Here is a 17,589-nt window from a genome sequence, read left to right as displayed (position 1 = left end):
AGGATCTAACAGCACGTCCACCACGTATGAAGTCTTGGTTTGGATTACCTTTTATTAGGCCCGAGGAACCGGCAGCCGACAGCTACGATGAATGAGCCAAGATAATCATGCTACGCGACAACGATAAGGATGCATGAGCCACACATGATAATGATGATAATGTACCGGTGAAGAGGATGCGTATACTAACAGCCCACAATATATATATATATATATATATATATATATATATATATATATCACAAGAAGGAAATCACCATAAAATACTGCGGTGCGCGGAATGAAATGTGGGACCTCCGCGTTGGCGTTCACAGCTGAGTCACTGAGGGCCACCTACTTAAACGTACAAACGGCAAGCTATCTATATCTGATGATGTGTGGTGTTTTGGGGCGCAAGGGCCATTTGATGGACAAAGTGCGCCAGGTCATAAGACGAGATGGGAACAATGAATATGTTGGGTGGCTGTAAAGGGGCCTTAAAATTTATCACGCTGAAATGGGTAAAACATACAAGTAATGAAATATATCAGTGATGTGAAATGTATTGTAAAAATGGGTGACGAAACGTTTTGTTTATAAAAGTGTGTGTAAAGATATTTGGCACTAGCACAAGTGCCTCATCAGCACCCTTGTGCCCAAGGGCCACGAGGAAAGTGCTTTTCAATGTAGCCAACACAGCAGCAACCTCTTTTGAGAGGTCATGTTACGCATTGCCTGAGTATATTACTTGGTAGAAGCGGACACCTCTTTAAAAGCTAGCAGCAATTTATGAGTGAAAAGTGGTTCCCTACCGTCGAACGTTGCGGGTTGTAATGGTATATGTTGTCGGCAGGGTAAAAGAAAGTGTTGTCTTCTTAGTGTGTTTACTTGTTCACACTAAATTAAAATGTGAAGAACTGTTCCTCTCTTACCACATCTGTCACACAATGGTGGATTGCCACAAGACAAAAGATATGAGTGTGTCGTGTATGTGTGTCCTATCCTGATCCTTGTTAATGTTACCTCTGTACGACGCTGTTTTCATGCTGGCGGCCAATGACCAAGGTGTGGTTAAATAACATGTAGTTTGTTTTGTGGGTGTCTATCCCACTTGCTCTGCCAGCAGTACGTGAGCTTTCTTTTGAGAGACGGTACAAGGTGAAAGGCTAGGATTGATATGGGTGTAGTGGCAGTGCTTTCGTAGAAAGATGCAGCAAGCTTATCCGTCATCACGTTGCTTTGGATCTCACCGTGCCCTGGCACCCAGCAGACTACGACATGTTGTTTGAGTGTGTGGAGTGTGCATAAAATAGAGTAAAATGAGACGAAGACAGTGTTTTTTGATTTTTAAGAGTTTGCAGAGCAGTTAACACACTGAGGGACTCCGTATAAATTACTGCTTTTTGTAGTTATAATTGTTTGATGTGTTTAGCAGCTGCAAGTATCGTTTAATTTTCCGCTGTGAAGAGACTTGTGTCTGAATCTAGAGGGTCAGTATCTGAAAAGGTTCGGCCGACAGCAACGTAGGACACAAAGGATTTAGAGGCATCTGTAAATAACTCAGGACATGTGTATATGTGTTGAAGTTCCAGAAATAATGTTCAGATATGGGCAATGGGCGCGTGTTTTGTAGGTTCTAGAATGACACATTGCAGTATATAGTCTGCAACTGCCATGGTGGTGGGTATGCTGCAGGAGCCATTAAACTGTGTTCAAGTGACACACAAATTTCCTCAGCTGGACTCTTCGGGTGAACTGAGTAGGGCTGCCTCATCCAAGGCCTGTTTTGAAACAGGATGAAGCCCGACAAATTGTTATAAGTGAAGTATGAGGGGCGCTTTTTATCCGCTTTCACCTTAAGGAAGTCTCCAAAGGACTTGTAAGTTGTCTGCAGATGAAGCGACCACTCATTTGACTCAAAATACAGGCTTTCCACAGGGCTGGTGCAAAAAGCACCCGTAGAAAGGCGGATGCCCAAATGGTGCTCGGTGTCCAGTATATTCAAGGCACTTGGTGTCGAAGACTGGTAAACAATGGCGCCATAGTCTAAGCGGCTGCGAATGAGACTTCTATACAAATTCACGAGACATTGCTTGCCACTACCCCACGTAGTACGTGAAAAAACGTTTAGAACATTCATGGTTTTTCCATATTTTGTTCTCAAATACTTGATTCGCGGTATGAAGGTTAGCTTGTTATCCAAGAATAGGCCTAATAATTTATGCTCGGCATTAAAAGACAGGCGTTTATCATTCAATTGAATGTCAGGTTTTGAGTACATGCCTCCATTTCGGGTTTACAAGATACACGTGCTTTTTTGTGGGTTCAGTCGGAATTCATTTTCCTGTGCCCATTTCGGAGACCTTCTTTAAACCTAGCTGAACCTGCGACTCACACATTGTCAGGTTGCATGGCTTAAAGCCATGCTGAATGTTATCAACATATATACAATAGAACATATTGCGGGGGATGGACAGGGGCAAGGAATTCATTTCGATAATAAAAAAGTGTACAACTTAGTCCACCACCTTGCGATACTCCCGTTACTTGAAGAAATCTTTCAAGAAAATGTAAAAGTTCGCGGTTTATGATCTTTTCAAAACGTTTACAAAGGCAGCTTGTTAGTGCAATGGGCCAATCACTCAAAACTGAGGAAGGGTCCTTGCCCTCTTTTAAAATGGGAATAATTATAGCCTCTTTCCAGGAAATAGGGATGGCGCCAGTAAACCACATAGCCTTGTACAAGCAAAGTAGGGTTTTTCGCGTTTTGGTTGGTAGGTTTTTCAACATTTCGTACACCAAACGATGAAAACCTGAGGCGGAATGACTGCAGATATTCAGTGATGTTTGGAGCTCAGCTAAGCCGAAAGATTGGTTGTATGGTTCGTGTTTTGTGCATTTGTGTTCTAGTTTCTGCTTTTCAATTCTTGTTTCGTATCTTTGGAAGGCTTCAGTAAAGTGTAACGAGCTGGACACTTGTTCGAAGTGTGCGCCGAGAAAGTTTGCTTGATCTTCTAAGCTGTTACCTTGTGTGTTTACGAGGAGGAGTTCATGTACTTGTCTTCCTGCTATTCTCGTAACCATGTTTCAGACTTAAGCCTCCTGTGAATATGAATTGATGTCTGATATAAAGTTGTGCCAACTTTCCCTTCCAGCCTGCCGGCGCGTCCTTCTTCCTTGAGACTTTATGTTTTTAAAATTTGTAAGATTCTCCGCTGTCGGACAGTTTCGAAGCAGCTTCCATGCTTTATTGTCCGTTCTACGTGCATTCCGACACTCACTGTTCTACCAAGGAATATGTTGCCTGGTGGACTTTCCAGTTTGTGGGATACACTTTGTTGCAACATTAATAAGAAGTGCTCTCAAAAAGTCTACAGCTGCATCTATACTTAATTGACGTATGTCCGACCAACTTAGGCGAGTAGCTTCTCCAAACTTTTCCCAGTCCGCTTTGTCTGTCTGCCATCTGGGAACACGTGGATGACTTTTGTCTAGTGGAGCAATCAGAATGATCGGAAAGTAGTCAATTCTGAAAGGATTTTTGATCACTTTCCATTGAAGCAGGGGTACAAGCGATGGGGACACAATGCTGATATCTATGCATGAGTAGGTTTTGTTGGCGAGGCTAAAGTATGTTGGCTGTTACTTATTCAATAGGCACGCACCCGAAGAAAAGACAAACTGATCGATTAAGCGACCTCGCACATCGGAACGAGAGTCACCCCGTAGACCATTAGGTGCATTCAAGTCCTGAAGGACCACATAAGGTTCTGGTAGTTCATATATCAGTGACTGGAATTCATGTTCTTTTTTCTAGACGATACTATGGAAATACGTAAAGAAAGCAGATGGTGACAACTTTGTTCAAAAGAACTGCTTGAACAGCCACTGCCTCAAGGGATGTTTGTAGTGGTAGATGTGTACGTGCCACGCCCTGATTAACTGTAATGGCCACACCACCAGATGACGATCCAGCGTCATTGCGGTCCTTTCTGAGTACTACATAACGACGTAGAAATTTGGTGTTCCTGGAATTTAAATGCATCTCTTGTACACACAACACTTCTGGGGAATGTATGTGTAAAAGTTCCCGTATATTATCGAGGTTTCTAAGCAGACCTCTGACGTTCCATTGTATTATTTGTTTATCCATTATGAGTGTAAATGAGTGCCGTGTGTACTAAGGAAGTATTGCGTTAAGTCAGGAGCCGTTGTCAAGCCCCGTGATCACGGTTTTGGCTTTCTGGTGTGCTCGAAAGAGCCGCGCCTTTTCTTCGGTGCCGAAGACACAGTAGGACTTGCTGTTGTGTCCATCACCTCGAACGAAGGGCTGGATGCCCGCTCGCGGTTCACGCGTGCGGGCATGAAAGTCTTAGGGCTATCTGTCGAGACAGAACGCCCTGGGGCTTCAGGTCTAGAGACCTGCAAGCATTTTCGTGGCGGTAGAGCCTGTGCTACTTCCGCTGAGGGGGTGAATGGCGCTGCCATTCGTACACATTGTGTGGTATGTGCGGGCGCCGCGGATTTTGGTGGTACTGCTCCTTTCGTGCCACCGCCGAGAATGAAGGTCCCTGCATTATAGACACTTGCGCACCTTCTAAAACGAGATGTTTCGCTTTCCTTTCAGCTAAGTACTTCATTTTATGTTTGCATGTAGGGCACGCGCGAGAGTTAGCGGGGTGTCCACCATCGCAGTTCGCGCAGTGGGTAGTTGCTTCTTCACATTTGTCTGTAGCGTGTTCGTGCGAACTACACTTTAAACAGGTTTGACGGCCGCGGCCGCTATGCGATCCGTGGCCGAATTGCTGGCAGTTAAAACAACGTCGGGGATTGGGGATGTAGGGTAAGACCTTTAACTTAAAGTAGCCTGTTTCAATAAATTCTGGAAGTGTGCTTGTGCAAAATGCAAGAATGGGGTGCTATGTCGGGGTTTCTTTGTTGTCATGTCTAATCTTAATTCTGTGTACATGCGTTACATGCTGTTCGTTCCAACCCTCAAGAAGCTCAATCTGTGAGGTTAATTAGGTCTTGATCAGACACTACGCCTCGAGAACTGTTCAGGAAACGGTGTGGTGTAATAGATACAGGTGTCGTTTCAAAAGACGTCAGTTTTGTCACGTTTCATACTGGGTAGCAAGGTGGCAAAATGAGGGCGCGGCGGCTCTCATCTCTCACGCTTGTTTTGGGCCGCGGAGAGAAGGAGAGTGAACGATCTCTCGTGTGCCGTTACCTACCGGTAAGGAATATCATACGTCTTGGCTGGCGTTGGAGCACTGGAACAATTGTGTTGTGGTTACGGGGCGTAAAAAGGTCACTGCAATCGTTGCACAGCCTCCCTTTGCGAAAAGGGCTCGCTTTTCAGACACAGCGAAGTAACAACTGAGACAATTATTCGCGTTCATCTGTACTTGAGAGTACGTTTCGTGCGCCATCTGTGCGTGAGAAACACGGGGCACGTTTCGATCTGCTTGTCATATTTCGCACGGCTTTCCAGCTTGTCGCTATCGCTTTTAATGCATCTCCTTTGCGGCAAAGCTGTGACTTTTTATGGAAATACTGAAGCTCATTGGAGGCAGAATTAGATAATTAATTTCACACTCATTTTTTATTACTGAAACTACCACAGAACCACACATTCTTTGATTTTCTCTCTTTGATTGTAGTTATGAGTGCCTTGGAATCACGCGATTCAAATTTCTTTCGTTTCTGATTGTCTTTATTAGTTCGTGACTGAAGAGAATATTTACAAATTAAACAGGGAGAGTCCGAGGCAGCTGCAGCCAGATGGCGAAACAACAAGTACTCGAGCGTGATTGCATTTGCCATCTTCATTGTCTACCTGATGCTCTCTCGTTCCCAATGTCGTGTAACATGTAACCCCGCCGCCAGTAGCACCGTCTCGGCGCCGAAAGGAGAGTAGGATTATATGCGGATACATATGTATAATTCGAGACGTAAAACGTGCACGGCGTCAAACGTGAGTACGGTGACAATAAATGACTGTCAAGCTGAGTGATCTCGTATGTGACTGCAGTAAGCTGGCGTACAACATTGCAAGGGCCGGAGCGGCCAGATAGAATCTTCGAAGACAAGCTATTGTGGTGGCATGGTGTCCTGAAGAAGACCACCAAGCCCGAAGAATGGGAAAATATTCTGTGATGGCTATCATAGCGGCATTTCTGCGACAGTTGTGAAGCAGAAAGACGTTTCCGTGTAATCTGGCGGGCCGCTTCAGCCCGAGCAGTGGCATCCCCGGCCTACTCTGTAACCATTTGTGTAGTTGATGAGAGAAAGGTGCCGAAGGGTAACACTCGAGGCAGCGAAACAATAAATGAAAGGGAAAAAGCCAGCGGAGTTGCGGTGTGACAAATTGTATGAGAACTGGCCATTAGGCAAACCACCGCCCCAATCAAGGTGATCATTGAAAACTTACATGGAGAGCGCCGCTTCCAGTGTTAAATTGAGGTGCTCGGTAATACCATTTGTTTGCGAGTGGTAGGTCGTAGTGAGCTTGTAACGCTTTGAACAAGAGAGAAAGTAGGAGCTTACTATTTAGGAAAAAATGAGTAACCACAATTGCTCAGCAGCTGTCGGGAAGCGTCACGGTGAAGAATGACGTCGAGAAGCAAAATGTCTGCGACGTCAGTGGCACAGCTTGTCGGTAGTGCTCACGGGATAGCGTATTTTTGATTGATACATATGTGGGGTTGAACGCGCCAAAACCACCATATAATTTTGAGAGACGCTATTGGAGGACTCCGGAAATTTCGACCACCTGGGGTTCTTTGATGTGCACGCAAACATAAGCACACAGGCCTACAGCATTTTTGCCTCCATCGAAAATGCAGCCACCGCAGCTGGGATTTGATTCCACAACCTGCAGGTGAGCAGCTGGTTATCTTAGTCACTAGACCACCTTGGTGGGGCTGATAACGCATTGTGTGCCACAGTCAGTGCCTACGGCAATTCACTTCTTTCCAGTCAAAGACGCTGGAGTTGGTTGGAGTGGACCAGCTGGTGGAAAAGTAGAAAGTTCGGAGTGCTAGTAGGACTGACAAGCAGCAATGTATCAGCACCCAGAATGATAATGGCATGACCAGAAGAATCAGCATCGCATGCAATCACACGTGCGCGTGACCCAGAGATGGCCAGTGGTGTGAGCGTCGTGAAGCTGTTCATGAACAGCGGAATGGAGTGTCGCAGAAACTACGAGTAGTAGCTCTGGTCCCTCGACGCTGCTGTTGAGTCGGTAAAGACTTCCATAGCGTAGAACAAACAAGCGTAGTGACGAGTGTACGTATGGAAAACGTAGGTGGTGCATGATAGACCGCAAGTGAACATCGCTGAGGTGTTCTTTGCGTATGTTGGTGAAAGGAGATATGACGAAGACACTATGATCGAAATCACGCTGAAAGTCCGAATGGGTGCACTGGCTGACGGAATAGACAGTCGGTATCCTGGTGCATACGGCCAGATTTGTATGCAATGTCAAAGCTGTATTCTTGTACTTTCAACGCCCAACGTCGAAGTCATCAAGTGGGATCTTTAAGAAACACAGCCAGCACAGGGCATGGTGAACTGTTATTGCAAAAAAAGGTGCGGTCAAACAAGTATGGTCGAAATTTGCTGATGGCCCAGACTAGTGCGAGACACTCACACTCTGTGATGGTAAACTTACTCTTTGAAGTAAAAAGGAAGCGACAGGCATAAGCGATGACGCCACCCTGTCCTCGTTGCCGGTGGGCAAGAACAGCGCCGATGCCATGTCTGCTGGCATCGGCCGAAACTTATGTATGGGCTGACTGGTCGAAAAATTTCTAGATGGGCGAGAAAGTAGGTAATGTTGTCAGGGTGCTGAACGCAGTTGCTTGATAATTACCCAAATAAAAAGTCATTCTTTTTCAGTAGGTCCGTAAGTGGTCGGCATTGTCGGCGAAATTCTTCACAGAACACCAAAGGTAAGCACATTTGCCGATAAAGCTTTCGCGCAGCGGAATAATCTTCGAGGACATGAGTTTTGTCGTGATTAAGTTGCACGCCTCAAGCACTAACAAGCTTGCCTAACATAGTGATTTTTCTGTTGGCCAAAACGACATTTGGAAGAGTGGAGTTCACTGCCTCCTGTCCGGAAAACCTCAAAAACAGCCGACAGGTGACTAAGGTTACCTTCAAATGTGGGTGAAAATAGGATTATGTCATAAATATACTACGGACACGTTGACCACTTGTATTCAAACAGGAGGTGTGGCAAATGTAGGTGAGCATTACACAATCCTAATTCCATAACCTTGAACAGAAAAAGTCGATCCGGTGTAATGATTGTGGTTTTCTCTCGGCCTCAATGATGGCAGAAATCTGGCAGTATCCTGATTGTAATTCAATATATGGGAAGTAGGCAGACAATGTTGGCAGTTGAGAGCATTGTCAACACTTCCTTTGGTGTAACTTTGTTTAGTTGATGGTAGTCTACGTAGAAGCTCCGCTGCTGTTCTTGACTAGCACGACTGGCGATGCCCATGGACTGAAGGATGGTTCGATGACGTTTTTGTAAATTTTCAACTCCATGCTAGATAACTTGTCACTCAGCATGATACACGTGCTAAAGACCCCGTCGGATGGGGCTGACGTCTCCAGTGTTGATCCTGTAAGTTACGAAGGATGTTTGCCCCAAAGGGCGGTCATGAAAGTAACATGTCATGATAGAAACTCAGGAGGCACCGAATATCAACTGTCTGCGCTGGAAGGAAACCCAGGACGATCCTCTTATCAACGTTGGCATCCGCTGCGCTCTGCGAGGAGGAGAATAGAGTACAGGCCGAACAAGCGTCGGCAATAAATGCCGAAATTGCAGCATCTGCAGAAGACTTTTGGCAAACTCATGCCATCTCCATGGGAAATCTTGTGCGCGCCAGCTGAAGGTTAGGATCAGAAGACATGCTGCATTTCTCGTGATTGTCAAAATTGTGTGAGGCATGAACACATTTCTGGCCATCAAGGCGTCAGCATTAGGTGTCAGCATGTAACCACCGTCGGGAATAGAAGAGACAGACTTCATATTCACGTAGGTAATGGTTTGAGGTGCCAGGTGAACGGGATCTACAGAACACAGAGGTGGTTGAGCTGATGTTGGGTGGTCATGGTAAGACGGTAAATTAAGCTAAAGCACGCCGTTTCTAATATCAATAGGAGAAGTGTGGGCGGATAAAAAGTTCATGCCAAGGATAAGTTGACTGGAACATTTTTTGAGCACAGCAACTAGTACGGCCATGGAGCGATCAGCAACACATTTACACGCGGAGCACATTCCAGTCAAGGGAAACGTGCCAGCGTCGGTGACCTGAATGAGTGGTTCTGTGAATGGCATTGAAACTTTTCAAACATGGAAACGAAGTTCCGAATTATTGACTGATAGGTGAGCCGCTTTATCCACAAGTGCAACAGTGGATGTGTCGCCTACGTCGACGTCAATGCTGTTACATCTGGTCGGCAGCATGGTCAGATCATTTGACGAGGAAGTGGTCGATGCAGCATCATCTAGATTTCTCGCGGCAGTTGTTCAGTCGGCTACGTTGGATGGCCGAATTGAGGCGAGCAAGATAACGAGCAAGCATGCGGAGAGGGTGAACGACGATGACAATATGGCATGGAAGGAACGACTTTATGTATAGGGCTGATTCCCGGTAAGATTGAAAATAATCATGATCCCTTTCTTGGCGATAGTTGTACTCATAAAATGCCTGATGCCAATACCACCGGAAGTTACAATGCTGGGCAACGTGTCCGATACAGTGGCAGTTGAATAAAATTGACCAATCATCAGCAGTACTCCATTCAGCTGGATTGCAAGGGTGCACAGAGAGGTTTGGACTTTGGGCATACGAAACAGGGGTCGACGACGGTCGATTGGTTGTGAGGGAGTCGTAGTGCACTCAGAGGCCTGTTCAGCATGGAAAAGCTCTTGTCGCACAATGGCATGAACCAGTGGCACCATCTCAGGGCTAGAGTCACAGGCATGGGAGGAGGTGGGCGCAGGAGACAGAGCTTCAAGTTCACGTCAGATGATCTTGGTCACGTGCTCTGCAGTTTACGGCGCCTGTAGAGCACGCCCGTCTTCAAACAACTGTGTTGCTTCTGTGTTGGCAGACAGAGTGAAATGGTGGGAGATGCGTCAGCTTTCTACGTCCCCAAAACACTCTGACTCCTTGATGGCATCCACTGTATTACAGTCCTTGCAAATGAGAAGGTTGAACGCATCATTTGCTATGCCTTTACATATGCGTGCTATTTTCACGGTTTCTGCCATGCCGTTGTCTTGTTTTCGGCAAAGGGCAAAGCAGAGTCCCACATGACTTACATACAGGACTGACTTCTTGTATGTAAGTCACGTAGGACTCTGCTAACGTTTGCACACGAAATGCAAACTCCTTCTTGGCCGCTAACTTTCTACCCACACACTTGCAGGAAAGGGTGCGCATCTTTTTTTTTTGTACGCATCCCAGCTTTCGATTTTGTCTCCGCGATTCTCGAAACACACTTTTGATTTTCTTTCAAGTAGAGGAAAATGTTAATCAACATAAGGGTGTCATTTCAGCGGTAATTTTTACTTGTAAGTTCGTACAACGGCAACTATTCTTCAGTGTCGACATTATCTGTCCCACAAAACTTGGCAGAATATTTCACCAATGGAGTAGAGGCCGCTCTGCGAGGAGGAGAAAAGAGTATAGTAAAGCATTCTACACGGACGTCTCCCGTGAACACCTTTCTAACAACCAGCAGATCAGGCTACTGTCACGAGCCCGAGCATGAGGAGCATGTCTCACGGTGCCGCAGAAGGCACGCGCCGGTGCGCGACATTGCAGACGCTTGCATAGTGGCTCGCTGGTTCTCCTGGTATAAACCTATTCAGCAGTCTCTGTTGCAATATTATTTATCGTCTCTTTCATACTGGTTTAAAGGACCCCTGACACAAAATTTGGAAATTCGGTATGCTTGTGTTTTTTGGCAGTCCTGTATGCGGGGCCACGTGTGACCAATTATTAGTGATGAGCGTAGCCTAGAAGGCATTTTAAGCGTTTTAATTTCGTTTTAAAGTACGGCTGCGTGCTCTTGCAAGTATTCAGGCGCAATCTACATATTCTCTCGTTTGACGTAGACCGCGACTCTCCTTGTGATGCTGTAGGGTCAAAATTTGCGGGGCGTGCAGTTACTCTAACTAGCACCCGGCGAGGACTATTATTCATCACTCCTCTTGCTCAGTTGTCAGGCTTCTCTCAAGGTGGTTTTGGCTGCTTACGTCAGGAATTATTTTGTTTTTTTTTTTCTGAGGGAGACCCGCTCAAACCACCCACATCGTTTCATTTTTAACCACACGCATGCCTCAGGCGCTGCGCTACTGCATGGCGCTAGTTTGTTATGGTATTCATGCGGGCGTTTTGAACTGACACAAAATCGTTCTGAATTAACACCACTATCATTATTTATACGATGCGTTAGAGAATTTACGATATAATTTTGGCATTACAAGACCCAATGCTCTAAATTACTGTAAAAAAACTCGCAATCAAAGCTCGCGCTGGCAGGGGTTCTTTAAAGAAAGATAGGATGCGGTTAAACTAAAAAAAGACTTCCTGCATCATATATATAAACAGTCGCAACATATATAGACACAGTTGCAAGCAAAGAGCCAGAATGGCGTTCAAAAGGGCAAATCAATAATTAAATAACAACATCATAGTTGTTGGAAGTACGAAAGTATTATGTCTATTTAGGAAAGGTAGTATCCGTGCAGCCGAACCACGAGAGTGAAGTAGCTATTAGAACAAGGATGGGGTGGATCATAATCGGCAAGTATTCTCAAATCATAAATGGTAGGCTGTTGATTGATATGGGAGGTTTAACGTCTAAAAACCACCATATGATTATGAAGGAGTGGAGCCATAGTGGAGAGTTCCGGAAAGTTCGACCACCTGGGTTTCTTTAGCATGCACCGAAATCGGAGCACATTGGCTTATAGCATTTCCGCCTTCATGAGAAAGGCAGCCATCACAGCCGGGATTCGGTCCCACGACGTGCGGGTCAGCAGCCGAGTACATAAGCCACTACCACCACGGTGGGGCATGAATGGTAAGGTACCACGAGTGCTCGAGAGGAGGGTATATATCAGCTGCATCTTCCCGTTACTTACTTACGGTACAAAGTCCTGGCGGCCACAAAGGGTGTTGAGCCTAAATTGAGGACGACGCAGCTAGCTATGGAAAGGAGTAGCCTTAAGAGACAAAAAGAAAGCAGAGTGGGTGAGGAATCAAACTGAACTTAAGGATATCACAATATAAACCAAGAAGAAGAAATGAAGATGAGCTGGGCACGTAGCGCGTGGGCAAGATAACCGGTGGTCATTAAGGGTAACTGACTGAATTTCTAGAGAAGGCAAACGTGTGAGGGGGAAGCAGAATGTTGGGTAGGCTTAGGAGAATAAATGTTTGCATATATATAAAGGAATCACACAGCAGAAGTCTTCGTTGATTGGCGGATCATGGGAGAAGCCTTAGCCCTGCAGTGGGTGCACTCAGTCTGATGACGATGATTTTATGATATTTCACATGGTGCATAAAATTACAAATACCAAGTTGTGCATTGCATTTTAACGAGAGAGTATTATGATGATTACCACGCAAAAATATTGTGACGACGCGAGATCGATGAGCACACAAAGCGCCTCAAACGAATACGATTTATCGATCGCAGGAAAACAGACTGCAACGACTTCTTCGTCTTTTACCCTCGGCCAAAGACACTCGCGCTCCTTCGTTGTCCTCAACACTGGCACATACGCGCGTCATTATTCCCCCTTTAAAAAAACATCGTCCCGATGTTAAACGTTTGAGAAGCAAGGCGAAACCAAAACTGCACAGTTAGTCACTGAAAGTAAGGCTTCATCCGAAGCACGTGGACAATTTCTGGTGAATGTCTGCGCCGCATTGAACACTGCACGCCGTGCGGAACAACCTCGTAGTTGACGTCACTAATGCGTCGCAGAACCTTGTAGAATCCGCAGTATCTTCGCAACAGCTTTTCGGAAAGCCCACGCTGACGAACAGGTGTCCAGACCCATACTTTGTCGTCCACGTTGTATATGACGGGTCTGTGCCGGAGGTTGTAATACTTGGCATCGTCGTCTTGCTGTTTGGTGATTCGCAACCTGGCAAGTTGTCTGGCTTCTTCTGCTAGCTGGGTAAACTCTTGGGCGTCTGTCTCATTGCCATCATTTTTATGAGGGAGCATTGCGTCTAACGTTGTTGTAACCTCGCGTCCGTAGAGGAGACTAAAGGGTGTCTTCCGAGTGGTCTCTTGACGAGCTGTGTTGTAGGCGAACGTGACGTAGGGCAAAATGATGTCCCAGTTCTTGTGCTCTACATCTACGTACATGCTTATCATGTCAGCCAGGGTCTTGTTGAGGCGTTCGGTGAGCCTGTTGGTCTGGGGATGATACGCCGTTGTCTTCCTGTGAGCTGTACCACTTAGTCGAAAAATGGTGTTCAAAAGCTCGGCCATGAACGCAGTACCTCTGTCGGTGATTACTATTGCGGGGGCACCGTGTCTTAAGACGATGGCTTCGATGAAAAATTGCGCCGCTTCAGCTGCCGTTACCCGTGGCAGAGCGCCTGTCTCCGCGTATCGGGTCAGGTAATCCGTGGCGACGATTATCCACCTGTTTCCAGTGGCAGACTTTGGGAAGGGGCCCAGAAAATCCATGCCAATTTGTGCAAACGGTGTCGCCGGCACTCGAACAGGCTGTAGCAGGCCAGCTGGTTTGATGGATGGTGGCTTGCGGCGCTGGCAATCTAGACATGCCAGCACGTAAGTTTTGACAACTTCGGCAAGTCTTGGCCAGTAATAGTTCTGCCTTATCCTCGCCAATGTTCTTGCGTAACCCAAGTGACCAGCGGTAGGTTCGTCGTGACAGGCTTGCAGTACCTCACGGCGAAGCGAAGAAGGAACGACGAGCAAGTAGCTGCTGCCGGTGGGTGAAAAGTTCCTCTTATAAAGAACGTCATTTCGCAAGCAGTACGACGGCAGCCCTCTCGCAAATAACTTCGGAACGCTATTCGCTTGCCCTTCTAGGTAATCTATAAGTGGTAGCAGCTCAGCATCACCACGCTGCTGTTGAGAAAAGGTGGCAGTGTCCACAGTTCCGAGAAAGGCCGTGTCGTCATTGTCGTTGTCCGGGGATGCCATCTCAACAGGAGACCGAGAAAGACAGTCGGCATCGGTGTGTCGTTTTCCCGACTTGTAGGCAACAGTGAAGTCAAATTCTTGGAGCCGAAGACTCCATCGTGCAAGGCGCCCAGACGGATCTTTCTAGTTGACTAACCAACAGAGAGAGTGGTGATCGCTGATAACGGTGAATGGGCGGCCGTACAAATAAGGACGAAACTTCAGGACTGCCCATACCATTGCAAGACATTCTTTTTCCGTCGTAGTGTAATTAGCTTCAGCTCAGGACAGCGTCCTGCTGGCATAGGCGATCACGTTTTCATTGTTGTCCTTCGACTGTACGAGCACTGCTCCAAGACCCACATTACTAGCGTCTGTATGAAGTATTGTCGGTGCGTCTTCATCGAAATGGGCCAGCACGGGGGGTGTTTGCATTCGCTGACGAAGCTCGTGAAATGCCTGCTGTTGATCTTCGCCCTATCTGAAGGGGGTATCTTCCCGAGTAAGCTGTGTCATTGGCCATGCGATGCGCGAAAAATTAGCAATAAACCGCCGGTAGTAGGCACAGAGACCTAAAAAACATCGCACTGATTTTTTGTCTGATGGTGTCGGGAAGTTTGCCACGGCGGCAATTTTATCCGGGTCGGGTCGGATCCCTTGGCTGCTCACGACGTGAACGAGGAATCGAAGTTCGTGGAAGCCGAAGTGGCACTTTTCTGGTTTTAGAGTAAGACCGGCCAAGCGTATTGCTTCAAAAACTGCTGCGAGCCTTCGTAAGTCTTCCTCGAAAGTCGCCGAAAAGACAATCACGTCATCGAGGTACACCAAGCAGGTTTGCCACTTAAGTCCCGACAGAACCGTGTCCATGAGACGCTGGAATGTTGCTGGCGCCGAACACAAACCGAAAGGAAGAACCTGAAATTCATAAAGTCCTTCGGGAGTAATAAAGGCGGTCTTCTCACGATCTCTCTCATCCACTTCAATTTGCCAGTAGCCGCTTTTTAAGTCCATAGACGAAAAGTAGCGTGCGTTTCGTAGTCTATCCAATGAATCATCAATACGCGGCAGAGGGAAGACGTCCTTCTTGGTGATATGATTAAGCTTACGGTAGTCGACGCAGAAACGCAAGCTACCATCCTTCTTTTTGACGAGTACTACAGGTGATGCCCAAGGACTGTTAGACGGCCGAATAACACCATCTTCTAGCATCGTTTTCACCTGTTTTTGAATTACCTCACGCTCCTTTGGGGCGACTCGATAAGGATTTTGCCGGATGGGTCTGGCATCGGAATCCGTGAAGATGCGGTGTTTCGTCAGTGCCGTTTGACCAACTCTTGATGTGGATGAGAAGCAGCCGTGGAACTTGTTGATCAGCGTGAGAAGGCGGTCTCGCTCAATAGGAGATAACATTGGACCAACGTCTACAGGTGTCGGTGTAGTGATAGTAGACGCTGCTGCTTCCTCCACTAAATGACAATCTTCTGTTTGCGAGAGTTCGTCAAAATAGGCAATAGCCGTGCCTTTAACTATGTGTCGGCGTTCTCTGCTGAAATTTGTCAATAGCAGTTCAGCGCATCCGTCAATAACAGTGATGACAGCCCTGGCAACAGAAATGCCGCTAGTGAATGCGAGCTCCCTGATGTGTTCAGCGACGCCAGTACCATTTCGTAATTTGTCACAGTACATGGATACGAGAGAACAACTTCGTGGCGGCAGTATGACGTCGTCATCGGCAATACGGAAGTGAGGTGGCTGGTGTTCCTCATCTGTAGCAGTCTCCGATCTTACAGTGAACGTTACGCTTCTGTCACGGATGTCAATCACAGCCCCGTATTCGCGCAAGAAATCCATTCCCAATATGAGCTGTTTACAGCATTCGTGGAGAATGACGAGGGTGGCGACAAAGGTGGAACCAGCAATGAAGAGTCGGGCCGTGCACTTTCCAACCGGTGTCATCAACTGACCTCCTGCAGTTCTTATATTGGGTCCCTGCCATGGCATTTTCACCTTCCTGAGTCTTTCGGCTAGCTGTAGGCTTATTATAGAAAAGTGGGAGCCAGTGTCCACAAGTGCTGTCACTTGGTGGCCGTCAATGTGAACGACGAGGTCAGCGCTGATAACGTCGGTTACGTCGGCAGTTGTCTCATTCGTCGAATTAGTCGTTGCTGTCGTCTTCTTCGGTATCGATGGCTTCGAGCTGTCACTTGTCTGCAATGGAGCTGTTCGGAAATTCGAATATTGGCAACCCCACCCCCCGAGGTCGCTGCGTCTAGTTTCCCCGTCGCGGGCTAGGGGACCTGCCCCTGGTGACGTCGGCAAAACTGCGACGATTAGGTGAACTGGGCCGCGCAGGAGATGGATAACGTGATCTGGGCATTACTGGATTCTGCGGCGGTGTGTTCACATGGGCGTAGTTGTACATGCGTTGATCGTCGTACGCAACGTAATCAGGGTAGCGAGGAAATCTCGAGTACTGAGCGTCGCGATAACGGCAAACCCTGTAGACGTGCCCAGCTTCGCCACAATGAAAGCATACCGGTCGACGGTCAGCGGTACGCCACAAATCGGTTTTCCGACGCTGGTAGGTAAGTGGAGACTCACTATTGGGCCACGTTGTGGGGCGACGTTGTGGGGCATGTTGGTTATACGGCATTCGTCTTGTCGGAGGAATCGGTGAGGTTGCGAAAGTGGTCGGTGCTGACAGTGGCTGTGTTTGCAGGGTTGGTGGTGGTCCAGTCATTGGGGCCTGCTGTGCTGAAGGAGCGACGACGGGGCGTCGGACTGCATCAGCATAAGTAAAATGTCGTCGCACACCATTATAGCCGGATGAAGAGAGAGCATGGCAGACTTCATCCCGGACAACATCAGCGACAAAAAACAATGCCGGCGTCGGTTCAGTTGCTGGAATTAAACCAAGCTGCCGAAGCTCCTCTCTCAAAATCTCCCGAATGACTTCCCGCAGAGGCCTGTCGTTGTCGCAGAGGCTTGCCGCAGTCGTGATAGGGCTACTCGCTCCAACGTTGACCGGGTTCTGCTGGCAGTACCGCTGCTGTAGGGCCCGTTCAATAGCTGTGGCTTCTTTCGTGAACTCAGCTACTGTTGTTGGCGGATTTCTCACAAGCCCAGCAAACAGTTGCTCCTTCACACCTCGCATTAGATACCGGAGCTTCCTGTCTTCCGTCATCTCGGGATCCGCCCTGCCGAAAAGACGGGTCATGTCCTCGGCAAACATAGCGACGCTCTCGTTCGGTTCTTGAATTCGAGCTTCCAAGAGACGTTGCGCATTCTCCTTTCTGTCAAGACTACTAAAGGTGTCAATCAGCTGGTTGCGGAAGTCATCCCACGTAGCCATGCTTCTTTCCCTGTCAATGTAGCACGTCTGGGCGTTGTCTTTCA

The sequence above is a fragment of the Rhipicephalus microplus genome, chromosome 3 (genome assembly GCF_043290135.1).
Source record: "Rhipicephalus microplus isolate Deutch F79 chromosome 3, USDA_Rmic, whole genome shotgun sequence".
NCBI classification, from domain to species: Eukaryota; Metazoa; Arthropoda; class Arachnida; order Ixodida; family Ixodidae; genus Rhipicephalus; species Rhipicephalus microplus.
The sequence above is the reverse complement of the archived record's forward strand: the minus strand, read 5'-3'. Positions refer to the sequence as shown.